We start from the raw sequence: 26,232 nt of genomic DNA on the forward strand, positions 1-26,232 counted from the left end.
GTTCACCTTTTTCATTTTTCTTTTTTGCTACTTACTGGGACGAGCCCAGGGCCTCACAAGTCCTAGGTTAGGGCTGTACCACTGACCTACACTGCCAGACCTCCCTGATGATTTTTATGTATTGTTTTCTTGGTGATATTTACTGGGATATATTCTCATAATCTGAGGCTTATATTTTGCTAATGATGTTTTGAAGAATAGTGAAGATTTTAATTTCAGTGATGGTAAATCTGCCTACATCTCTATGTGTATGTGCATATACTTATACAAAAATCACATTTGTAGAATGAATTTATTTTTCATCCTAAAGTCTTACATTGTTTGTTCTGAAATTACTGTAGTTTTGTTTTCCCCTGTGGATTTTTATGGTTTGTCAAATGTTCCGGTGTCGTTTATTTTTGAATCCATAACTCTCTCCACTACTTGAAATGCTATGTCAGTCATTATCCAGGTTTCCTTGTTAGTATCTGTCATTGCCCTTTGTTTCCTGTTATTGTGGCGTTGGTCTGTGACAAACTCCAAAGTGCTCATTTTACTCCTCTCCACTTGTTAAGAAAGGTATTTTAAGAACAAAATGACATCATACTTCTCAAGCTGCATTGTGGCATGTTTTTTCACTTAATGATATAACTTAAATGTCTTCTTACATGGTGAAGACCACCATTTTTAACATTTACAGAGGATTCCTTTACTTTGGAAATTCTATGTTTTATTTCATGATCTAGTGGAGAGTCTTTGTTTTGAAAATTACAGTATATAGCATATTATTATAAAATATATATATATATATATTTAAGATAAATTTACCATCATTTAGAAAAATCACTACAAAGTAAAAGTTTGAAAGTCACAGTATAAATAAAATTTCAATTGTGCTACATGATACCAAATTGTCCTTTGGGAAGGTCAGATCAATTTACACTCTCCCACACACACAGTACAGTGAAGTTTCCAACAACACAAAATGGTAAGATCACATCTATATTTTAAAAAGCTCATCCAATAGTAAGGCAGAGGAACACATGTCACAAAAGCAGCAAAGAAGTGAATATTTGAACATCAGATAAGACACACATGAAAGCTTAGTGGATATTATGAATGCTAATTAGCACACTGAATTCTTGGACCTGTATGGTCTCCATCCCTCAGATGAGTTAATAATATTCATCACTGCTGAGGGACTGTGCAGTAGCTGGGAGTTCTGAAGGCTTCTCTGACATTTTTCATAGTAGAAAAGCATATGATCCTTTGATTCATCACCCACAGCAGTAAAATAAGCAGCTATTCTAATGGTGCCATCTCATGCAACAGACTCAAAACACTATGCACCTGTCTGGTTGTTACATAGTTTCAAGAGAAAAACACTAAAGGATCTGTATGCAAATGCATTGTTAGATCACAGCAAAACTTGAGCGCAGACCCTTGGGGAGGACTGTACTCCTGCTGAAGTTTCCCTCAGGCACTTTGCTTCACCTCACCCTCCTCATCCCAAGTTGTCCTGAAGCTGGGAAAAGGCTTGGCCTACCATCCAACACCAGCAGAGAACAGAGGAGCAGAACGGTGCTCTTCCAACATCCACTTCCAGAACTCACAACCACCTTCTCCTTTAGAAAATACGAAAAAGAGGGAAAGCATGAAAACATGTTTTAACTGTATTCGTAACACTCAATAAATAAATTACAGGTTTTATATCATTCAGAAAGAACTGCCGGTGATTTATTCAGTTATTAACTTCACACGCTTGGGAGGATGCATTAAATGCCGACCTATATTGAAGGTTTGGGGATTATTCAGGCAGAAGATGTTTCCGAAAAGTTTGGATGGCCCTGCAAGCAATTTGGGATACTCATGGACAGTTTGGTAAAAGCTGAGGAAGGCTGAGGATTCTGCCCTATCCATTTATGGCTGCTTATAAATTCCATAAAAGGGAAATGAATTATGCATTCTTGGGTTTACATAAGGTCACTCAGTGAACTTTGACCCCTATCTTTTCTCATTTGGCTCAATTATTAGATGAAATGACAGATTTGATCTCTTTTCAAATTGTATTAGAAAGGGTCTCTTTATTTTACCCTCTAGCAGCAATCAGCTGACAGAACTGGGCAAGTGCATTAATTATGATTGATTTAGAGTGTCTATAGGGTGATTATTTCTAGAATTCTACTCCTGAGCCAAAACCTTTTGACCTATTTCAGGCCACCCAGCAAATTAATCCATAAGAAGATTTAAAGGGGAGACTGTCGGGGCGGCAGTTTCCCTCCTGTATTTGCAATCAAAACATTTAAGACACTCTGAGCAATCCAGAGGGCTTGAATTACTGGAAGAGTCCATGGTGAAGACATTTAACAACCTAACAACTCAGCCTAAAAATATCTTGTGCATGATAACCAAAAATGGCACTCAATTAGCCCCCAAAGAGGAAAAGACTCCCAATGTTCTCTTCTCTGAGCTAATGGGGGGGAAAATGTTTTTATGAGTTTGTGAATTTGTCACCATTGGAGTTTCAGAATAACATATCTGTTGTAGGGACATTCAATCTCTCTCTCTCTCTCTTCTTTCCAGCAGATTAAAAATGACAGTACCAATTAAAGATGTAAAGAAAAGAGACCACTGTCAGTTGTGATGTATAGGCTTGAATTATAATGAGGCTTAGAGGAGAAAGAGAAGGAAACGTTGGGGAGGTATCATCATTAGGACTTTACTTCTAGGTTTGCAAAAGCATCCTGAAGATAAATTGTATTTAAAATCAGGGTATTTAAACAAAATTGCCCTCTCTGAGCTATTAATTCTCACAAGGAACTAAAGGGAAGAATGTAGGGGTATATGGGAACACAGCTCAATGGTAGAGCACTTGCTTAGTTTACGTAAGGCACTGGTTTAAATCCCTATCACCACAAAAAGCACGCTCTCATGGTGAGGGTGGGAATGGGTGTTCTAGAATTGAGGCCAGCAAATCAGTTAACTAATCCCTACCACTTCCATTCAACGTTCACTCATGGCAAAGAGGACCTGGGTAAGTCTGTCCACAGTGCTCACAGTCTATGTGACTCATGACAAGTGAGTTGACTCCCCTGATGGTTGGTTTTCTTACTGTGAGGTGCAAATCATACTCATCTTGTTGCAAATCCGCAGTGAAGATTAGAGGCCATATGTATTTACAGGAACTAAAATAGTCTGTTCTCATTTATTTATGTTTAATGGTAGATATTTTCTGAACATGATTACCATCACTGAGGGGGGTTGGTACATGTATCTATGATTCTTTTCACCCCCTTATCCTTCCTTCCTTCTCACACCCTTCATCTCTCAATCCCCTTCCTACTTAAAAGGCCCGATTTCCCTATTCTGTATTATTTTTTATTTTACTCTTTAAAATCTTAATTTTTATGTACTCTGAAATACTTCACATTTCGCATGTAAGAGGAGCCATGAAATAATTAGGCTTGTATGTCTGCCTGCTTTAGTTCATGTGATATTATGTAACCTCCATTGCTATTTACATAGGTAGGACATGGAAAGTGAAGAATCTTTTTTTTTTTTCTGAGTACAAATAAAATGTTTATCCTTACCCCTGCAATAGCATTAAGTGACAGAAGGAGATAGAATCTGGAGACGAGAGGCTTAGGAATTTATAGTGCAAAGTTCAGTCTAAGAAGATAGAAAATGCAGAGCAGGAGAACCAGAAGTTGGATAAAGTAGTACAAAGTGATATCAGAAAAGAGATTTGGCAGGCAGTGGACAGAGAAGAGAAACCAAGAAGATAAAAATGAACCCGGGGTGTTCTTAAGAGAAACACGGGGAGGGTCTGGGGATTTAGCTCAGCGGCATAAGCACCTGCCTTGCAAGCAGGCAGTCATGAGTTCGATCCCTGGTACCGATAAAAAAGGAAAAAGACAAAAAAAAAAAAAAAAAAAGAAAAACACGGGGTACACCGTACCTTAGACTCTTTCTTCCATCTGCACCCCTAAGTTTTTCAGAAAAGTCCACAATATACATTCATGACTTCATTAGCTTCTGCCACATGAATAAGTCCTTCAGGTTTAGCCATGGACCAAGCGCAGGCCACAGTGGATAACTAGCGAGTGGGTTCTATGATCAGAAACTGGAATCTTTAAGAAGCGATATTACCAGGATTATTATAACACTGACACCTTTATGCTTCTCAAAATACTTCCAGGGGAATCATGTCACTTGAAACATGCAAAGCAGAAAAAACACCACTGCTAGATAGTCATGGGTCAGGGATGGCTTCATGTGTCTCCGTTCAGCCTCCCCTTGGAAATGTGGACCCATAACTGAAAAAAATCAGTAAACTGCCTTTCAGCCTTCATTATGGTTCTATATATTTATGAGTTATTGTTATATTTACAGAGGAAGCACTGAGCTTTTAGCTGTAGACCCAAATATTCTTAGGGACTTAGCATGTTGGCTTAAATAAATGAGATAGATCAGCTAAAAAGCAGGAGGGATTATAGAGACTATGGCCAAGAAGAGAACACATGAGTTGCTTAAAACTGTTTAAATCTACTTGCTTTAGTAAGAGCACCACACAGGTCAAATTCCACCCTCTGAGGACCAACTTTGCTCTTGATTCACAAGGGCCCACATAGGAAGAACGTGGTTGGTTCTTCTAACTCTGCAATTTAGCCCTTTCTTGCTTCCACTGACTTCTAGACAAAGCTGGCAGATGCATTTGCTTCCTGAGAAATCAGTTACATTAGACTGAGTGACTGTGGGGCAGCCAAGCTGTCATTATCCAGAGGCCTGGCCATCAGTTACAGAGCTAATAAGTACAAGCAGCACATCGGTGACAGACTCAGGCTCGCTCATAGTTCTCAGATGATTACATAAGCAGGAACGCATGTGGCTTAATGAAGCTCAAACATAACCCGAACAAGCCCGTGACTGAGGATTTCCCATAGTAGCCAGCAGGACACAGAACAAGCTTAAAGACTGAGGTGGAGAGAGAGCGTGCTCTTTTCAACACTCACAGATGCAGCTCCAATCTCAGGCAGGTGGAGAGCGGCTTAATTATGGTGGCTACTAAACTGAAAAGTGATGGACGGGCCTCATAAAATAGTAGGTAACCTCCACTGCTTGTTCGCTTATTATTATTTGGAGGGAAGTCCAAATATCTAAATAAATAGGAAGCAACAAGAGCCAGTACTAATCAGAACTTGCGAATAAAAAGGTCTTAAAATCCTTTTATCCTAGGAAAGACCTTAAGATGCCATCAGTAAGCTAAAGAGCTATTTCTTGAGCAGTTACTCAGCAGAACTATCTATAAATCATATAGAAAAGGTGGAAAAGAAGAAGTATCCAAGTCTACCCACATTTCAGCACTAGGAAGGATGGGGAAAAAAGCCACATCCAGTGAGTAAAAGAAATAGAGAAGACAAGAGATCTCCCTAAGCTGAGATAAATAAGTAGCTAATATTTAGTAAACCCCTCCAAGATGCCAGGGAGCATCTGGAGTGTCTCATATGTCTTAATACATTGAGAACAACATAACAAAGTGCATAGCACAGTACTGTTGTTATCTGTATTTCATAAATGAGGAAACAGAGGCAACTGGAACTTAAATCCTGCTGTGGTTCAAGCATATCCCCAAGGTCATATGTTGGAAATGTAATCCCAAATGCAACAGTGTTCAGTAGAGAGACCTTCAGGATGAGATTAGGACAGAGAACTGATTAACGCCGTTATCACTGGAATGGATAAGTTATCATAGGAGTTCCTAATAAAAGGATTAGTTCAATCTGTTCTCTGCTCTGCTCTCCTCTGCTCAGCTTTCTCCTTTTCTTCCTCCTCCTCCTTCTCCTCCTTCTCCTCCTCTTCATCCCCTTGCTCCTCCTCCCTCCCTTTCCCCCCTTCTCCTTTTTGCTGTAAGATGATGCAGCTCTCTTGACTTTGCACTCCCTCACCTATGGAACTGTAAGAAATAAATCTCTCTTCTTAATAAACTACTCTGGAGCAGGAAGTGGACTAAGGCATCTCACTTGCCCAAAGCTATGCAGCTAGGAGTGGCAGAGCATGGTTAACACCTTGCCCTTGGGCTCTAGACTTTGCTCTTTCAACTCCCCCTGGATGCCACTTGGGAAGGAAAGGTGTCAGTTCTGGAACTGTTCAGCAGGGGATTTTGCATAGTGGCTCAAGACAGAGCTGAAGAAAAGATACCGAAAAGCAGCACACATACTTGACCAAGTGGAACGACTCAGGGGCAGATGTGCTTGGATAGGGAAGCTGGCATCCCAGGGAAGGAAGGCAGGATTCTTCAGAGGAGAAAGCAGTTCCCACTAAGCAGGTATCAGTTCAGTCTCCTGGAATGAACTCTGCCCTATAGATGGGTCTGAGTCCTGAGCATGATGCTAAATATAAAGGGGCTGGGCCTTCCCAGAAGGTCAGAACGTCATAGACCTGGGAAAGATCACTGAACTCAATTTGCCTAAATTAGGGGCTAGATAGGAGCAAGCAGAGGAGCCAGAGAGAGAAAGAAGGAGCACAGGAGTAAGGGATGAGGAACACCACCGGCAGCCATAGGAAGCCACCCAGCCAGGCGCTTTGGACAAGAAAATCCTGTTCTGTTTTCTGATTTTGCTCCCGGCTTGTGTTACGTGTTAAAAGCACCTGAGGATGCTGGGCATGGAAAACTCTTTGCTCTTCACAGCACTCAGCAAAGAGAGAGCCTGGCAAATAAATATCAGCCTGGCAAATAAAATGAAGGCAGGGAAGACATCAGGAGTCGTGCTGGGCAGGCAGCAGCTCAGTTCCCATCCTCTGTGGCCTCATCTCATGAGTGGACACACTCTTAGAGAGTGTGTGTTTTAACCCAGGCTTTGATAAACATCTCTGGCTCCTCTCCTTCTCACAGGGCAGCTCAGGTTCTGAGGAATGTCAATAAGCCTGGTGCCTTTCCTGGAAGCTGTAAGGATGAGAGAAAAGCAACAAATAGATCTCTGTCGTGGGGAGAAGATACTAAAGATCCAAGAGATAACAGAGATCTTTAAAGATGAATAACTACAAGCAATTTTATACCTGTGGGGCAAGGTCTGCAGGTGTTTGAAGGACAGGAAGGGGAGGGCCTCAGGTGTGGCCCATAATGTCCTGCACTTACCAGGAGCAATAGTGTCTTTGCTTTTGAAGTAAGTGCCAAGTTGGCAAGTGATCAGTCCACTGGGTCTGCCCACGTCCCTCCAAAGTTTATTCATGCAGAGGGCACTGTCATACCAAAACATGTGGAAAACTGGTAAGAAACTCAGACCTTAGCTCTGTAGCCCTTGCACCTCCAGTCAGGCACTTGACTGACTCATGGTGAAGCCAAAGGCAGTGCCACTTTGGGCTTTTCAGTGACACATAGACAAAGCAAAGATGGAGGACACCTCAGCCTCCCTTCTCCATTGCCCAAATGGGAAAGATCTTGGCATTCAGGCACAGCAGAAGATGTCAAAGACCTGGTTTCAGGCCACAGGGAGTCGTCAGTGGACCCTTGCTCCAGTTGACTAGGGCTATGCAGAAGGAATATAAGCCCAACGTAGCCAGATTTTACGTGTGCAACCAGTGTTTTAGAAAACATTTCTGCAGCTGTTATCCATTCCAAGGCCTCCACTTGAACTACATATTCTTAAGTATTGTATTTGTCAAGCTGCAATTACATAGCAGTAACAAACAAGCCACAGAGCATATTGATCTCGCACGGAAAAGTTCATTTATTTCAGGCTATGTCCAGCGTGGATCTGTGGGGTTAGGGGTGGGGAGGAGTGGATTTTCTGGGAGTTCTATGCATCAAGAAATGCAGGGATCCAGGATGAGTCTAGTTATCCATCAACTCAGTCACTTGTGCAGAGAGTTAAAGTATGCAGGGAACTATGCACTGGCTCTTAAAGACACCACTTGAAGCACTTCATTCCCACATACCTTCCATTGGCCAAAGCAAAGCATGTTCTCCCCTGCTTTCAAGGAGTAGTGTAAGGTGCCAGCAGTATGGGAGAACTGGATATAACTAAGTGAACTTCTTTGTAACAAAGGTCCGTATTCTTTCTTATGGGATTCTGTCTATTCCTTAAATAGGATGCTACTTTGTAGTATCTTAAAGGAAGGGATCTAAAATGAAGATAGATTTCACTCTGTAAAGTGGGGAGGAGGAACCACGAACCCACTTCACAATTTTTCATCCACTTCCAATTCATGTCTTTACCAATAAAGCTGAGGTGGTGGGGACAGGGAAAATGAGCTACACTTAGAGGAGGAGCAAACCAGAAACATCCTCAGTGACTGTCCTGCCTGCAGGACTCTGCAGAACCTGGCTAGACTACTGCCCTCAGACCCGCTCTGCCAATAGGGAGAGGCCCAGCCCACTGGTGCTGGTGCAGAACTCTACTTTCCTGGGTATTTTTCTGCATTATTTCAACACAAGCGTGTGTGTGCCCGTGCTGTCTGTGAGCCCAAACAATTGTCCCTTGTGACTCCTCCCTAACAGGCTCCAATTAGACACCGTTTAATGGCACCTCCAATGTGACTGTCTGTCCAACATTCCACAATGCATGGGAATTCTCCCAGAGATTATTCCTGCTTTTCCCATCCTCAAAACAAGAAGGGAGAAATAATACATGATTGAAAACTAGCCACTAAATGTTCAGAAAAATAAATTTGCAGTTGTGTTGCTTTGAAAACTTATTGCACAGCTGGGGGCATTTAAAGAACTTAATTAACAAGCTTTGGCTGCAATGTGCCCCTCTTTGGGAGGGGGAAAAATCACAGTTAAGATTTGTCCAATTAAATTATAGAAGAATTGGTGAATTCAAAAGGAGTGAGAGAGGTTGGGGGAATGCACTTCTAATTTAAAAAAAGAGTTTGAGTCTGATGGGAGACCGATGGTCTGATTAATTCGGTGCTAAGCTTCTCTGCAGTTTCCACAGACTCATAGGCACATAAGAATTTTTAACCCAATGTAATTATAGGTTTTGATAATCAGGCTTTGGTTAAATAAAGTCCCCTTTTTCCCTTAAAGAGTGAAGATGAAATATTCTGTTGTAAGGGAGCTCCCTACAATTCACTGTTTCTCGATTCCATAGAAGATTCCACCTCAGCCCAGAATCAAGGCCACATTCTGCCTCTAGTGAGTCAGGAGCACTTTTGCCTAAAAGATGATATGCGATAGAAGATTTACAACTGCATTGGTATGAAAATGGTTATAATCTAGGCTGAGATATTCATTTTATTTTCTTTGAATTTACAAAGAAGTAGAAATTAAAATTGTTCAGGGGCCCAGAAAAGTAGGGTCACTGCTACGCATCATATCCACTCTGCCTAGTGAAGAAACCAAACCTGCCTGGAATTTTCTATTATGAACCATGAGAAGGACATTCGGCCAACTAAGAACAGGTCAAAATAATCATACTGATGACACAGTTCTTGACAACACTATTCCTATCAGTCACTGCTTATCTTCACCTTTCTGTGTCTCCCATCCACACACCCCCGCACTAAAAAAAAAAATTGTTATTCCTACATCACTGGTCTAAAAGAATACCCAGTACAGTACGCACTCTTTTGGAATGACGAGTTCTCTGCCTTTTCCTAGGGGGGTGCTCCCGCCAAAGACAAAAATGCGTAAGGGCAGCAGAGAAAATTCATTTGTACAAGCTGGCCCCCCTACTGTGGAATTTTCAATTATATATATCTAATTATGGCTGTCAGTTGATGGATTCAGAAAAGACATTTTGGTCCCCCCCTCCTTTTTTTTGTCTTTTCGTCATCTCTTCTGTTAGAATGATTATAGCACACTTACACAACTAATTGCCTTACTGCTGATTAGTGATACAATTATGCAGACCCAGCTCCTTGTGTGAACAACCATCTGCAGAGAAAAAAAAGTGACACTATTCAAAAACTATCCATAATTTAACCAATGTTATTCCAAAGCACTGAGCCCAGACAATCGTCTAGCCTTCATATTTCATACCCACCCTGGCAAGAGGGGTTGGGTTTTGTGCGCCCAATTCACCTCTTTAGACACACTGTGAATCAGAAAGAAAGAGAAGAGAAGAAAGTGCTTCAAATGTCAACCCATAGTGGGGAATTGAAGCGTGGTTAACGTCCATTCCTCCTTTGGGTAATTTTTCTTCAAATTTTATACCACTTGGCAATTTTTTGTTTCCTTTCAAACTGCTGAGAAAGTGCAGATGTTTCAACTCCCCAAAGTGGGCTTGGGTTTGCTATTTTTTGTGTGTGTGGGCTGCTCTCCCCAATCTCTTTTTCCTCCATAATGTATTTTTTTTAAGAAAAGAAAAAAAGTGAGAAAAGAAAGGGTTTTAATAGAATGGAGGGACGCAGCTGACATATGACATTTCAATAAAATGTGTCTTTTATTCCATAAGGCAAAGTGTACGAACACCAAACTCCAAGACCTCGGGGCCACAGGGAGGGAACAGGTGGACTGGGCAAGATGGGGTTTGCCCCAAGGAATAAAAAAGAAAGCCGCATGGTATTTCCCAAGGAGCAAAGGACCGTATGGGAAAGTTAAATAGCCAGCTAGAGGGGCATGGAGGTTAAAACAGTGGAGCAGAGCGTGGATTCTCCTCTAGTTTTAAATAAAAGCTGGAGACTGTCCGGGTGGAAAAAGAAAACTGAGATCTCCCGGTAGCAGATCCTCCTCCATTTAGATATTCAAAGTAGAATCACTTTCTAGAGCAAAGCTCAGGACTGGGCCTGAGGAGAGACTGAAGAGGACACCATAGAGAATCGGCCATCCATCATGCATCTGTCTTACCAACACAAGGTGAGATGGGAATGGAGGGTCCGCTCCTGAGAGCTTCGTGTGAAAGTCTCACTGCCAGGCCCAGTCTGGACACTCTCTCTGAGTCCCAACCCCAAAGGGCAGCCTTCCAGGAGCAGAAAGGTGGTCCCAGCAGCCCCAGCCCTGAAAATCATTTTGTCACAGGCGCTCACAGCTGTCATTTAGCCATCTCTGCTGTCATTTCCTTCACACTTCCTCACTCGAGGTCTTCATAGACAGTCAAAGCTTGATAGCAATTTTTTATTGTTGTTGTTTTCTTTGGTCTGGTTTGTAAAGCAGAAGTGTTGGTGCCTTGGTCCCTCTGAACTTCCTAAAAGCTATAATTGCAACTGAAGCTTATTGGGATGACCCTACTGTACTCTGAAATATAAAAGATAAAGTTATCTTGGCCAATTTTGTTTTGTTGAATATTTTGTGATAATAAATTTAAATCATAGTAGTGACTATTTCCTGAGAGCTTACAGTGTGCCTGCCTATTTTTGTGTCTTTCATTAGCTCCTTTGTTTTGATTTTTACAAACCTCACCTTCAGGCAGGCTCTGTGTGTGATGTCCCCACACAGTGCCGGGAGGAGAATGTGGAGCAGAATCCCTCAGATTCCTGGAGTTGGACAGCTGAGCCAGGATGGCAGCTGTGTGCAGGTAAAGCAGTCGTCCCAGCTGAAGCCTAGCATTCCCCAGCCATCATAGCTCTGAGCCCTCGCCATCTCCTCGGTGCCGTAAATAATATTGGTTTATAATTGGTAATTCTATTAATAGGAGCACTTGTTAAACAATTAATGGAAGGAGATGAGGAAGGAAGAAGGGAAAAAAGAGAGAGGAACAAGCTACTGTCTTGTGAAAGTTGCCCTGGAATGCAGCATAGCTGTCCTGGAGCTCTGGATACTGTTCTTCTCTGATAGCTGAAGGGCTTGGGGCAAGTCACTAGGTACCTCTTGAAGTCTTCACCATAAGAAAAGGAAAGATTTGGAAAAGGCAGTCAGTCACCGCCTGCCTTCAGTTCTTTAATCAGTCCATGGCACTGCTCTCACCAAGCCTGGTAGAGAGTAAGACTTAGAGAATAAGAATCTTCTTTCCTCCTCCTCTACTACCATTATTTCTCACCCTCCTCTTCTTCCTCTTCCTTCTTTCCCTGAAGACTTCTGGAATTTCCCTGTAAAGCTTAACTGAGAGCCTATTTTGGCCTTGCAAAGTCTGGCCCCATTTCCACAGGTCCCACCAAAGTCTTGAAGCTCAGTACATCCACCCGTAGCTGCAATGGAAAACAGGCTTGGTAACTGGTCAGAGGTAAGCACTACCGTTGGTTTGCATGGTGATCACTGTAGAAAAGGCAAGAAAACCCTTATTGGTAGTATAAGTGGCATCTTTGGATGGCAATTTACATGACAACAAGCATTTGTAAGTGTGTGTCCTTTATCTACTGAGATGGCTGAAGGGAAAGTATCATTAATGGTGCATATGCATGGGAAGTTTAAATGCTGGTGGCTCATCTGAGTGAATTTTGCAAAGACCATTGTTATGATTTAGATCTTAAATGGACCCAAAGCCTGGAGCATTATAACAGACTTGGTGTTAGGAGGTGGGGACATGGTGGGGAGAGGTGTGTCCTGGCTTTGGATGTGATCTGGAAGGGTGCATCTTCCTCCCCAGCTCCTCAATTGCTCTCTGCTTCCCACAGCTATGATGTGAGCAGCTTCTCCTCTGCTGTGCCCCTGGGTCATGCCAGCTTGTCTCAGTGCCAGACAAGGAGTGCTACAAACTTGAGCAAAATTAACTTTTCTTTCTTTAAATTGTAGGTATCAGATACTGCATTGTCTCACCAGGACAAAAGAAAAACTACCAAAGACAGTCAGCCCTAATGAGTGTAAGTGTCAAAAATCAGGCACTAGCAAGAACTCAGACTGGTCTGTTTGGAGTAATCTGATGATCAGGGAGCCAGATAGCATCTTCATGGATAAAGACAAAGTGCCAAGACCCCCACAGCTGGATCAAGTGATCTCCTACCAGAGTAAGCTTTAATCTTACTTATAAAACTGTTGGATCTTCAGCCTAGAGCTTCCTTGCTAACAAGACTCAGGAGGAGCACCTGAAACACAGGTCCTGATTTGCTGCTTTTCTTGATGAGCAGAGGCCCAGGACACCCAGATTTGTCCAGCTGATCACGGCGCACATGGCAAAACAAGTTACTCAGTAGGGACAGGTGGGTCTCTGAATGACATTTTGGTGTTTCCATGCGTTGAGGATGGAGAGTAATAAAGGCAAATGTTTGCTAGGGAAAGATGTCTCCAAGACAATGTAAGTCAACTTTTCACTTGGTGTAAAACCAGTAGCTTTCCTGGTTTTGTGATGTTTGAATTTTCTTCTTTGTTATCTTTGGTTCAAAATGAAAGTATTAGTAGCTTACAACTTGATCCCCAATATTCTCCTTTTCCTAATGTAACAGTCAACATTTTCCAGTTAACAGAGATGGCTCAGCTCTTTGATGCTTCTATAATGGTTTTTGTCTAGATGCCCCCCCAAAAGCTGATGTGATTATAAATGGGGTTTGGGAGCTGAATCTAGAGTTTGTGGTTGATATGTAGTTCAATTCTGGGATTAAATGTCCTGGGACTAAGCATGTGAGTGTTACACTTGCCCTAGCGTGGGTCACCTGCATATAGTATGAGAGACAGAAAAAGACTTGCCCTCTGTGTTGCTCTGCTCTCTCTCTCATTGCTTTTGCTATCTTCTGCCACCAAGAGCTGTTGCACCTCTGCCATGTGCCACATTACCTTGGAGCCAATTATGGATGGAAACCTCTACAAATTGTGACCTAAATAAACCTTTCCCTCTTCAACTTTGAGTGTCAGGTATTTTGTTTTGCCATGAGAAAAAGTTAGGTAAAACACTGTCCTTTGAGTCAGACGTCAGTTATCCAACTATTCACTCACATGTCCATCTATTTACCCAAAGTTAAATCAACTATTAAAGTAGGTACAAAGATCAAAAAAAGGACTAGAACTATTACCACATTGAAGGAATTTATTTTCTAGTTGCAATAGAACACATATATAACTAAGCACAATAAATACCCAGTATTAAATGATATAACAGACATGATCACACCACTAAAATAACATCAGTAAGATTTGCTGTTACCAGCCTCATACTGAGCTTTTATCTGCTTTCTCTCTTGTAAGCCTCATAATATTCTTATAAAATAGATATTATAATTTTTCTCCAGATGAATGATGAACAGGAGTCATGTCTAAAGAGTTCGGAGGTTCTAGCAGCTACTTATGACAAGGAATGGTTCTTCTCTATTGGGGTGGTCACATATGAAACATTGAGAGAGGAAAAGGACACTTGCCTAGGCAGCCAGATCAACCAAATCAACCCTGGTGATCAGCGAGGTAACAGATGTTACAGCCAGATTGCCCTCCCATACAAGAGTCATTTCTTCCAGACCTTCTGCTTCTAAACAGAAAGCTACTTCTCTGTTACATGGAATCACTGATGAAGCTGTGATTCCAAGAGAATTTGCAATTTCCCCAGAGTGGGTGATATTTACATTGGGCATGAAATAGCAGTTGGAAGGTCATCAGGGGTGGGGGGCAAGAACAACCCAGGCAATGAAAGATTGGGCACAAACATCAGTATATTTGGGGAGGGGCAAGCAGTTTAGCATGACCATAGTAAAAGAGTATTGTGGACAGACCATAAAACTATATTAACAATAACCAGTAGAATGTCTAAGATGCCTGCTCCACTTCCTGCTGTGATGGTACACTAACCACCCATGTAATTCTAACAATCTCCAAAGGCATTGTCAACTTTACCTGAGAAACTTGGTTCAGGAGTTTAGATGACTTGCTCAGGGTCACACAGCTAAATAAGCCTTCAAGGATGAGAAAGGTCTAATCCCCAAATTCATGCTCTTAAAGCAGTACAGAGTGTGGCCTCTGAAGTTAGACCACAATGGAGAAAGTCCCAACTCTGCTCCTTACACAATTTACAAATCTTACTGTGCCTCAATTTCTTCATTTAGATGGCATAATAATCATCTTTGTTTATTTTATCAGAATGTCACTCCAAGGACTCAGTGGAATAGTACATGGGGATCTCAAAAACCTGAAGCTTCATGCCACACTTAATAAAATTTTGCTGGGGTTGTGGTGGGGAATATGGGGTGCATTTGTCAGAGACCACTACCTGCTGCTGAAAGCCAAAGAAATGAGTGCATATAGAAGAAAAAATGAATTTCAAATGCAGCAGTTGACAGTCACCACTGACCAATTGAAACTACAAGAGTTGAAAAAGGACAGTTTGAACCAAAAACTTTGTCAGCTCAAGAAAGACATGAGCTTCTCTAAGAATCACCAAAAAAACCCAGATTCTCCCTTAGGCATCTGGGGAACAACTCTGGAGCATCCCAACCTTGGTCCTTGGATGATGTGAAGTGCCCTTCTGGAAAAGCCACAGAGAGACGGTTATTACCTTCTGAGGAAGTCTACCTACCTGGATCTTGGCTTCCTGGTCACTGGGGTACCAAGGCTCCAAGTTTTTCTGTTTACTTATTAGCTGGTTCAGTTCCATCCAACTTTGATAAGTTCACCCAAGATTGCCAATCTCCAAATGCAGGCTCAAATGTGAGTGTTCTCTACCAAAGGTTTGGGCAAAAAGATGATTTGAGGCTATGAGGATTTTCTCCTTGAGAGAATGTCTAGTCAGCTATGAGATATTATTACCCTGACAAGCACACTCTGCTGATCAAATCATAGGTTCCAAAGTTCTATACAAGGGCAGTCAGAAGTGATTTGCACACAAAGAGTTGTCTGTCTCTTGGTAGTGAGGGAAAGCACTGTCTGCTTTGCAGTATCTCATTTCTAGGTGAAGACAAGTACCCTTAGTTCAGGCTCTTCCAGAAGACATGGATTAAAGTCACAAAACATTTATCTGGGAGGTGCACAAAGTCACTGTAGAAAAGGAGAGATGTGAGTTGTGGTTGGAAAGTGGCCAACAGTGGGTGTCTTCTGAGGGCAATTGGAACTCAGTTGCTTAAGGAAAACTCTAAGGAGTTCAGGGAAGCACAGAACTAAGGATGCTCCCGACAGGCCGATCTGTTTATTCACCATCTCTAGTTGTTGTCTGAGAACTGCTGGGGGTGGCTGTCAACTCCTCAGGTGTGTCCCCTAGGCTATGGGGATTTTGGAAGTGTTTGACAAGGCTATAGACTCAGAGTTCAGGGAGAAAGCCGGCTGCAGGCAGCAGAAAGGTAAAATCTTATCCAGAAGTGTGAACACCCTGCTGTGCGGAGAAGCATCGCACTTTCTCCTCACCTTCTCCAAAGCTCACCTGTCTATACCAGCCCACTTACCCAGAAAAGGGTTGCTAAGTGGACTCAAATAAGCAAGTCATGTCCTTGTATGAAGTCATTAATAATAATAATCTACTCATACCAGAGTTCTGCTCATCATTACAGGATTAAACTACACTAATACAATATCAACTAGCTATTTTAAGGGAAAATAAATGGAGTAAGAAATGACAACTAGCCTATGATTTAGAAATTCTACTTTGTGAGCTGTGTGTAGTGGCACCACTTGTAATACTATATTCTGGGAAGCTGAGGCAAGAGGATCTTTAGTTTGAGAGTGGCTTGGGCAGCTGAACAACTTAGTAACAACCTCCTTCAAAAAAAAAGGCTGGCAATGTGCAAAGCCCTTGTGTTTAATTCCTAGTAATGAAAAAACGAGAAAAGAAAGATGAAAGAAATAACAAAATTCTACTTTGTGAAATTTATCTTAGATATATACATACACATATGAACAAAGGAATACAAACAGGATATTATTAAATGTTGCTTTGTTTATAATAAATGTAAAAAAGCAAAGAAAAAGCCTAAACGCCCATTAATAGGAAAATTGTTACCTTGAGATCCTGCAGGTATTTCAAAGAATGGTAAAAATCTACATTTACTAATGGAAAAATTTAAGATATAAGTAAAAAAAATTGTGTCAGTGTGATTTCCATTTATGTAAAATGTGTGTATATAATGTGAAAATTAGCTATTATATATAATAACCTCTGTATGTAGGAATGTAAACATATACTGCAAATGTACTAATAAAAAATAAAATTTTTTAAACTAAAGAAATTATATTTTGTGTAAACAAGATCATGAAGAAACTATAAAAAAATACACTAAAAGGTTATTTCTGAACAGGAAATAAGAAATAATTTGAAGCAGACATTCTCTTTTTTTGATCAATGTGTAGCTTAAATCTTTTAGTATGAACATGAATTCTTCTGCCATTTGTATAATTAAAAGCACCAATGGCAGCTGACATCTTTTCACTAATCCAGAAGACAAGTTAGAAAAGCAGTTGAAGCCAGAATAACTAAAATTTCACAGCCATCTAGGTCATTTAGTATAATGGAAAGGCATCTATACCGTAGTGGCCACTGAGGATGTAATAATAGTAGACCATGAGGGACTAGCGGTACCCATTTCTAGCTCAAGGCAGTATTGAAAATGTCTCAGAATTTCTGTTTGAAAGGTGATAAATTATGTAATGTGGAACAGGCAAAAATGCAACTATAAAGGATGTGATCCTGCATGGACTCTAGTTGGGCTGTGCAAGTGTAAAATTCACTTGTACCAAGAACAGACATTTGCTTAACAATAGCAGGTAAATGAGGGATGACAGTAAACTTCACATTAGAGGTTTTTCTGAAGGTTGCAGCCTTAATTAAACAGTATTGTATCCAGTGGTTCACTAGGAAATGTTTAAAGGGCTCTAGGGATAGGAACAGGGAAGGGGTACTGGCCTGTAGAGTTTCTGATTTTTGTAGAATAAATGCTTCCTTTAAGGCTGTTTTGAAAGTACTAATGGGATACTCGTGAACAAGAACCTGGGAAGAGATGCTCGCTGGCAGGTTTCCATTTGGTAGTCTTTCCTGCATGGATGCAGCAGGGATGCACCACTGCCAGCCTATAGAAACAGTGAAAGGTAGTAAGATAATTCGGGAGTGGTAGGTTTTGAATATGACAACCTTTGCTTTTCCCCAAACTCACTTAATTGTAAGTTTATATAATTTAAAATTTAAGGGCAGTTGTGCTGAAAAACCAGATTGCAGATTTCTCGCACTTTTGACCATCGGTTCCCTGGTGCTGGTACAAGACAGCTCGAGCACAGCCCTGAGAGTAAGAGCTCATAGATTTCTATCTGGAACATTTCCACAGAGGATACTTCAAGGAAGGGGCCAAGTTGATGTTAATCAGAATTATAAAAAACACCGCGTTTGGCTCTGGAAATATAAACAGACAGATTGTGTTTTCGCAGTAGGCTGACACAAGTTTTGGTGGCGAGCAATGCTCCCTAATTCCCCCAAGCAACTTGTATAAGAAGGGAAGATAGGGAAGAATATCATTTTCTTTCCAGAAGAGAGATGATTTGGCTTCTGATCCTAGATATTGGAGGGAAATGCTTGCCGTGTCAAAGGGTGAAAAGTCCTGCCCCAAAATGTTTTGGGAATTGGGTATTATCTCACCAGAAAACAGAAGGCAATTGAGTGCATCTGAATATTTTTGTTTTGCCTTGACTCTGCTGTGCTGGACTAAGGAGGCTTTGCTAAGCTCTTCTTCCTAGCAAATACAGTACTGGTTGCATTTTCTGTTCCATGATCACTGTATCTACTCCAGCATTTTAAAAACAACATAAATTCCTGACTATATGAATATGGAGAGGTTTATAAAACAACTAACCCTGATGATGTTGTGTTATTTCATTAGGAAAATGGGAGGGAGGAGGATGCTGAAACACCAACTCACTAAGGACCATTTCAGCTCTAAAGGCAAAGAATTTTTGTCCCACATCTCTGTGCAGTTAAAACCTAACTGACTGTGAGTGAGGAGAAAAAGCAGGAAGGGGAAGGAGTGAGATCCCAGCACCTGGGGCATTCTCAGTGTCTGATAAATGCCAGATTTACTGCTAAAGTGAGATTGATAAATACTAACTAAATCACAGCCATGCTCGGGGGCAACTCATTTATTTTTCCACCCCCTAACAGGAACACAAAACATGGAACTCAAGTCAGGCATGACCAGACCTGAAGAATTTGACTCTTCCATCCTGCTGCTGGTAGAATACCTCGTGATTTGGACTCTGGGGGAGGCCTGGGGGACCCCCAGTGGAGCTGGGAGGAGGTGATCAGAGACACTTAATCTGGCCCAACTTCAGGAGAAGGAAGGAGCCTCAGGGCCGGCCAGCTCAGCTCAGTCTTTCATGAATAAACACTCTAATTGGGGACATCACAGATAATGGGTCTGACTTCTTTCACTGGAGGGCCGATCATGATTTGCTAATTGGATATTCCTGGGGTGGTGGAGGTGCCCTCACTGGCCCTGAATGATTACTAGTTAATGGAGTTTTAGAAGTTCCTCTGGCAGACTGATAATGGTAACCACACTCAGGGGGAGGGGCAGGAATGCAGAAGGAAGCCCAGCCTCTAGGAAAGCACATGGTGGCACCAGGTGCCAGGAAACACACCAGGCCCAGCACTGACAACCCCATCTGCAGCTCAGTGTGGACCCATCTTTCTCCACTGGAATGTTTGACTTGGGAGATGAAATGCCCTCCCTACTGGATCTCCCTCACTGCAGAATTTTGGACTCATTCCTTTGTACCCTAAAAATAAAGAGGGAGAGCTAGTCTGGGGACCAGTGAGACATTAGCAAAGGATCTTCATGTGCTGGGCAGCAAAAGCTGCTTTGTAGCCTGCACGCTTGAACTGGAGCAAGGGGAGCCACCAATGTTCACTGAGCTGAGGGACAGGGAGCTTGCAGTCTGCCCCTCTACAAGAGGACTGTGCACCCAAAGTGGAGCCATCTGCAGAGGAAGAGCAGAAGAGATCTGGGGTTGGCAAGGCAGGACTCCAACCAACCCTTTTACTTGTTTTCTGGACCTTTAATGGGAGTCTTTGGCCTTTCCCAACAAACTTCTGGGTGAAAGAGGGAAAGAGATTGAGGAACAGAAAGGACAGAAGAAAAGAGACCTTTCATAGCCAGAATTGAAGTAAATTCTTTAAAAAAAAAAAATTAACTAATTGATTAATTAAATCTTATAAAGAAAAGATTAGATACTCTGGTCAGATCATACTACGTACCACAATCATACTATGTCCTATAGCACATCCAGTTTCTTGAAACACTCAAGACATCTATTTTTTATGAAATTAATCAATAATTCCAGATCCATAAACTGTCCTCTGCTGAGGCACCATCAGAAGCAGCAGCCCTGTTCATTCAGTCTCTGATCCCTTGTCTTCTTCTAGGTAACTGAATTCTCCCTTGACTTCAACCTCAGCTACAGTCTTGCCAAAGCCTGATGTCACTTGTGCAAAAGATTTAGAAACTTGCTGAGGATTTGCTTGGAAAATTGGCTCTGACAACAAAGCAGGGTGACCCCAGCTCATCAAAACAGAAAATGCTATGCAAGATGAAGCTTTTGCTGGCTTCCGTTCTTAACTGGTGACCAAAACATAAACACCTACGAGCTATTCCTGAAAAACTAATTTGCATCTCAAAACACCTATGATTTAAAAAAAAAAAAAAAAAAACTTTTTATGTACTAAACTTTGTGCTGTATACTTTACATATATTCCCTCACATAATTTCTCTAAGAATCTGGTAATATAATTATCTCCATTTTATAGATGGAAAATTGATTTCTTTACCTACCCAAGGTCATTTTTGAGTAACAGGTAAATATAAACTTTGTACCAGGTTTCTTTGGCTCCAAGTCCTTGGTCTTATCCACTGTGCCCTTCCTTACTATTTTTCCTATTCACCTTTTCTTTCCTAAAGGTAGTCAACCAAGTGGGTGATGATCTGGATTCAACATCGAGAAGAACAAGAAACACAATCGTATTTTCACAGAGAAGGCCAGAATGATTTCAACTGAAAGATACACTTTAGTGAACAGAAAAGGAAAACGTTCTCACATTTTCTTACTGATGTCTTCAAGAACTGCACCCTTCTTCTCTAGACGCAGCAACAATGGGCCATGACAGTGTTTATTATCAAAGAATCTTGCTGATGACGTAAATGGCTTAAGCTTTCACGCACTGAGTTTCTCCTCTGCATAAAATGACCTATAGAAATAGGTATCTTAAAGCTCCCTCTCAGATCCACATTGATACATCAAGAATTCTGTGTGTGTAAAAGATGTGGTGTAATATTTTTGCTATAGGAAAGAAAACTGGTTTTAGAGAATCTAAATTTTTCTGAGGTTGTTAGCTACCATGACCATGATGATTTCCCCCAGCCCTTTCTTTTGCTCTCTGTCTCCTGGTGAATGTCTCTGTCTTCTTGAGCTATCTATCTCCTGCACGTTTGGTACAGCTCCATCTGGCTCATTTGTTATTCATGAATTAACATGTGTTTTGCCTTTTAACAACTGTTCCAAAGCACACCATAGGGCAGTGCAGCAGCCAAGGTCTCCATGTTTGATCACACACATCATCAGTCGGAAGTGTGTGAACCTGCACCCTAGTATAGATGTATTTACTTACACATGTACATTAAACAATATAGATGAGAGCACATTATATAATGAAAACAGAAAGTGGAAAGTAAAATCCAAAATCCAACCTGCCTAGCAAGCACAAGGTCCTGAGTTTGATTCCTAGTATCAAAAAAAAAAAAAAAGAAACCCAAAATCTATTAACATCTAGTGGGTTATTTGGGGCTAAACTGTCTCTTTTTGGAGATCTCAAGTGCCTAAGACAGTAGAAGACCCTGTTAACTCTGGGATTAGATGCCAAGCATTTGAGAATGAAAAATGTTAAACAATAATGTCTCCAGCTCAATGGTGTACAGACACGAAAGAAAATGAAGAAGGTCAGGCATGAAAGCATAGACACTTATGGAAATGCTACCACTGGTCAGTATCAGTCTGTTTGGGTGTCATACTATGAACTGAACTAAAGATATGTGGGGATCACATAAGGCCCATATTCTACAAAGTTTTGCTTCTGTCCTTTAGGCTGGAAGCAACCTTTTCAAACTCAAGTCCTTCGGGGAAATATTGCATTAAACTGGATTAGCTTTACCCACCAGAATGTGAATGCATTTGGCAGCTGCAGGTAATAGTGGAGAAGAGAGAAAACTGTAATGAGATCAAGGGAAATTAAAAGGAGAACCCTCAAAACAGCATATTTCTGAGACTTGGGTGCTCAAGGGTCTGATCTTGCTCCACCTTTACCCTCTACCCCAGCTTTGCGACCCTAGGGTTTGATGACAAGCAGCACTGGTCTCATAAAAGTACAGACTCTTTGAGTACTACTGAGTGCTGAATGCCTTGAGAAGATAATGACCTACTGTAGAGCTCTGAACATGAAAATCCTCAATTTCCACCAGAAAGACTCTATTTTTCTGACTGAATACCTCTCTGTATCCCCCAACACTTCTTAGTCATATCTTAGTGATGCCTTAAGCATCATCACCCTTTTATAAGACTTACTAAGGGAGGGGCCTTAAAGAATATGCTAATGAACAGACACAAATGATGTGATGAGCTGGAGTGAGGAGGGCTAGAGATAACTCCAGGAGAAAGAGACAGGCTCAGGAAGGAGAGCCAAAAAAGGTGAGAAAGCAGGAGACGGAGGGAGACCCAGAATGGAAGGAAGCAGTCACCTTGACTGCTGGAAAAAAGCACAAAGCTACAAGCCGAGGCTCAGTATAAACATTAATGGATGGATGGATGGACATATCCATCCATCCTCTGCCTTAAAGCAAAAGTGATTCACAGCACTAAGACCTGTTATACACCAACATTTTTGACTCAGAAAATACCATGTAGTGTGTTTAATCCTCACAACACCCTCATGTGGTGCATACAATTATCATCCCAATTTTACCAATGGACTAACTGAGGCACAAATACAGGCATCACCCCCATGTCACACAGTCTGTGGGAGATGGATCAGGGACAAGGACTAAAGTGGTCCAGAACTGGGCAACTGTTTACAAGAGGACAGTGTATCTGTGATGGAGGATCCTGAAGAAGACTCATTGTATCCAAGCTTCCATGGAAAGTCCCTTTAACCTCATCATTGTACTTATTTATGTGTTTATTTCTATCAGCTCTCTAGGAGGCAGAATGGTGCTGTGAATGGCTGCTCCACAGGGAGATAAAAGGTTGGTCTCTTGGGAAGTCTGGGCTTCAGTTTTGGGAAATAAGGTAGTTTCCTGCTCAGGAATTCTATATTACATGTCTGGATTAACCATTTAAGCCATGATACTCTAAATAGGGTTTAAAAAAGTCAAACCTGCACAGGCAAATAATATTTGAGATCTGTCCATTCAAAGAGTAAAAGAACAGATTCCCTCCAGAACTGGTAAGATTCATTATACATGGTAAATATTTGTTTGGACAATTTTAAATTCAGGCTCATTTGATTGATGAATAATTCTTCCTACCCTCAGAAAGCTGTCACTGCCAAATGATGATTTGATGTGTTATCTTTTGTAGATTTTTTTTGATTTCTTTCTTTTTAAAAAATCATTAAACTCTGCATCTTGTGATCAATTCTTAAGTAGATTTCTTCACTAAGGGAAAGATACCTGACACCTTTCTTTATCTCTAAGTGATACAAGCAGTTAGAAACCCCAAATAGAGAGGTTTGGACTGGACCCCAAAAAAAAAAATCTTCAGGCTACGAAGAGCTGGACCATCCTGCATCTATCTATTCACTGAGGCAATGCCTGTTCTACGTCCATTGTCTGTGGGAATTTCGGGTGCCCATTCTTCCTCTGTCCCCAATAAATCCACCCACTTCCTAGATGATGCAGTCAAGGCCCATTGCAAGTTTGTGATCCGCAAAGGCTTTTGCAGTGTTAAAGCTACACACACACACACACACACACACACACACACACACACACACATACACATGCTCCCTGGGCAAGGAGAACCAGGAGTTAGAAAATAAGTCAGATAAAATCAGGAATGCTAGAGATGATCTTCAAAAAATTAAATTGATTCTTTAATAGGGAAACAAAGCAAAGGAAAAAGTATTTATCAATTCTTCTCTAATAGGGATAGGGACTGGATGAGAACAGAAATACTTTGTTTAAATCAAGTACACAGTTATGATTATTATTAGATCTGCTTCCTGATTTCTTTTAATTTCCTGGCCCACAGGCCAGTGCTTATTTCCATGGCTCTTTTGCAAATAATAAATATTATTTTATAGCTCATTAATACCACAATCTGTGTTTTAATTTACTCCTTTCTCCTGGAAAAGTGGCCAGAGGTTGGAAAGAAAGCTAGATTTTCTTAAAAGCAATTTGTTCAAACAGTTCTCTCATTATTTTTTTAAATAATAAGTTTAAAAATCTATTATTATAGAGTAATTGCTCATCAAATTTCTTTTTAAAAGTCAAAGCAATTTTCAAATTATAAAGAACTTCTCAAATGTGTCTAGATAATTATGAGGCTGCATTTTATATAACTCCTATGCCTCAGTAGGTTGCATGGACTGTTATAATCTTTGCCATTGGAGCCCACGATTGCCTCAATGTGTTCACATGCAAGGCACTGTGATAGGTGTTCCATATATAGCATTTCTGTTAAAATACATACATGTGAAAAAATATCTATCAACTTCCCAAGCATCAGTTATTCAGACCAGCATTAATTGTTCTCTTCTAGTAGATGTTTTAAGGATGACAAAAGTGCATGATGGATGGATGGATGGATGGATGAATGGATGGATGGACAGATAGGTGGGTGGATGGTTGAATGAACAGATAAGCTGCAAATTCAGTTAACTCAACCCTTCTTGAGAAAGAAAAGTAATTAAATGACACTAGAAAACCGAAGTTTCCCAAAAAGAATCTGGACATCAGAAAGATATCTACCTAACTTTGAGGCAAGACCATTCAACTTTTACATCACTCCACAATTCTCTCACCAAAGCTGAAAACTTTCAAAATGTCATCCTATCACACAGTAGCCAAGTAAGCTCTGTTTTTTTTTTTTTAAATATACTTGCTAGGCGTGGCAATGCACTCCTATGGGCCAGCTACTGGGCCAGCCTGGGACAGGAAGATCACTTGAGCCCAAAATTTGAACAACACAGTGAGCAACACAGCAAGACCCTATTTAAAAACAAAACAAAATAAAAATTGTAGATGCCTGTGTGTACCTAAGAACCTGAATAAATGTAGTTTATACTTGAAAATTGGAATAAAGGCCAATTTTGGATTTTCTGGGATTATGAATTGATTGTAGGAAATATGGAGAATCAATGGAAACTTCCAAGAATTTCTAGCATAGTGTACATGGCCTCATATACACTTACACACAGACATGGAAGTGTACAAATAAAAATTCACTGCACCTTTGTCTCCCTTTTTCTATTCAATTTTTGAGTGAGTTTAGTTTGGAGAGTTTGCATTCTGGAGCTCCTGGATGCTGGCATGAGTCCTCGATCATCTCATCGGTGTTTCCCTGGTACTCATCTGCAGAGAAGATACCTAGAAACAGAAAATGGTCTGTTCTGCTTTAAACATTACTTCTCTGTCATTCTCTACTCCCCAATACAGTTGCCGGCTGTGATCTGCTACCTTTCAACTTGGAATAAAATACATTACTTATGCAGAGAATGTTTTTAATGTAACAAAGCAAAGGAATAAAAATGCCTTACAACAGTTTTATTAAAAACAAATTCCCACAGTAAATACATATACACTCCGTTTCTGGGAGCAAAACAGCCAAGGACATCACCGCTAAGTGCTCTGGGAAGTGCTTATAAATTACTTGAAATAAAAAACATTGTTGCCTGGACATCACGGATGAAATGCTGCAGTTTGTAATAAATTAACACAGAACTTTACTTCCCCTCCTCGAACAAAGCAGCCATTTGTCTGAATAACCCACATTCAGCTGTGAGTTATATTTTCACAACTGCAACTACATTCATTTGCAAATTATTCTGCAGTTTTAATGCTCAAGTTTTAAATACCTTGAGAACTAATAAATAAAGCAAAGGAGAGCAAACAGTTTGCTTGTAGTTTTAAAACTGCCCTAATTTCTGCTCTTCTTTTGGCTTTTTTCTTTCAGTTATTTTTTTTTTTGTAAGTAGTATAAAGTTTCTTTAAACTACAATTAAAAAAAAAAAAACCTAAAATGTATCTGGGAGTATTCATACCAAGGAAGTTTTCATTAATTCCAAGAACTATAGAGGTATTTGATTAGTATTCCTTTTACATTTTGAAGACTTTTCTTCTATCAATGCTTTAATTTAGTGACAGAATAATTTATAACCATTTCTGAGGGTTTCCTATTATGTATAACTTTTTGTCTCCAAGTCCTGAATTTGGTTAGATTTTTTCACTCCTTTCTCTCTCTCTCTTTCTCTCTCTCTCTCTCTCTCTCTCTCTCTCTCTCTC

The 26,232-nt window shown here is 40.7% G+C and overlaps 1 long non-coding RNA gene across 1 annotated transcript in view; it reads right to left on the bottom strand.

Annotated features, from left to right (window-relative positions):
- Positions 1–23,795: 23,795 nt before the first annotated feature.
- The window catches only part of LOC111753836 (uncharacterized), a 46,668-nt gene continuing 44,231 nt past the window's right edge, over positions 23,796–26,232 (bottom strand). The window contains exon 5 of the long non-coding RNA XR_002788618.2: positions 23,796–25,317. This is a non-coding gene — a long non-coding RNA (uncharacterized LOC111753836). The remainder of the gene's footprint in view (positions 25,318–26,232) is intronic.

Source organism: Cavia porcellus, unplaced genomic scaffold, assembly GCF_034190915.1.
Source record: "Cavia porcellus strain 051 isolate PalLab524CR breed Dunkin Hartley unplaced genomic scaffold, mCavPor4.1 scaffold_4, whole genome shotgun sequence".
NCBI classification, from domain to species: Eukaryota; Metazoa; Chordata; class Mammalia; order Rodentia; family Caviidae; genus Cavia; species Cavia porcellus.